We start from the raw sequence: 1,096 nt of genomic DNA, 5'->3' as shown, positions 1-1,096 counted from the left end.
CGTCTACGTGAGGTTGGTGGCGGCGCTGCGGCGCAAGATGGCGCGCAAGCTGCACGGCATCGAGGACGCGATGACGGCCATCAGCGAGCTGCGGGCCGTCGTCATGGAGTACAGCGGATGGCTGCTCGGCTTCCAACTCAACGTCGACGACGACGACGAACACCGTAATGGCTGCGTCGGCGGCGGGGACGGGAACGCAGTTCGGGCGCGACGACCGAGCGCCGACGCCGAGCCGATGGAACACAGCCGCAGCCGCAAGACGGCGCGTCTGTCGGCTGACGACGACGACGACGACGACAGCTCGGCGTCGCTCGGCGACGAGCACCTGCGTCGTCGGCTGTCGTCGGGCGGCAGCTCGGAGCCGACGGCGCGCGACAAGCGTCGCTCGAGTCTCGTCGTCGGCTGCTCTGGTGGCGACGGCGAGAACGTCAGTCTGCTGCAGCGTCGACTGCAGGCGCGCGTCGACTCGACGCAGGACTACTTGCCGCCGCACCGCCTCTCCGAGACGCGTCTGCGAGGACTCGACCTGCACGAGGGAATCTTCTCTGCTCCCGGATCCTCGCTAGAGGGCAACCTCGTCGCGCTGGACTCTCCCGACGGTCGTCTGCTTCACTTCGGCTACCGCACCGCCGCAGCCGACGACATCCCCGGCCGATGCACGCGCGGCTACTCGCTCGACGACGACGCGATGTCGATCCGGACGGTCGGATTCGGTCGGAGCGCGTCGGACGCCAGCATGAGCACGTGCCGCACGGACACGCCGGACGCCGGCGATGCTCACTTTTTCTTCGATTCGGACGCGTCGAATCCGGCGATGGATCTCTCGTTCAAGACGCGGCTGGCGCGATCTCAGCACGGAAACGGAAACGGCGCCGACGGCCGCATCGGCACGAGCAGGAGCGGCGACGACGGCGACGAGCGGCCGCCGTACGACGTCGGCAAACGCGACGACATCTTCTAGAGACGCGCGCGTGATTTTCAAGATGGCGGCGCCGCGATACGCGAGGAGGTGGGCGAGCAGGTGTGTTATATACTAGGCGGGCAGGTGTAGTATATACTAGGCGAGCAGGTGTAGTATATACTAGGCGAGCAGGTG

General features: G+C 66.9%; 1 long non-coding RNA gene across 2 annotated transcripts in view; it reads left to right on the top strand.

The window, feature by feature from the left end:
- The first annotated feature begins 961 nt into the window (after positions 1-961).
- LOC106807934 overlaps positions 962-1,096 on the top strand; it is an 18,665-nt gene continuing 18,530 nt past the window's right edge. For both annotated transcript variants that reach the window (XR_001393725.1, XR_001393724.1), the window contains exon 1: positions 962-1,093. This is a non-coding gene — a long non-coding RNA (uncharacterized LOC106807934). The remainder of the gene's footprint in view (positions 1,094-1,096) is intronic.

The sequence above is a fragment of the Priapulus caudatus genome, unplaced genomic scaffold (assembly GCF_000485595.1).
Source record: "Priapulus caudatus unplaced genomic scaffold, Priapulus_caudatus-5.0.1 Scaffold243, whole genome shotgun sequence".
Lineage (NCBI taxonomy): Eukaryota > Metazoa > Priapulida > Priapulimorpha > Priapulimorphida > Priapulidae > Priapulus > Priapulus caudatus.
This window is presented reverse-complemented; position numbering and strand designations above follow the sequence as displayed.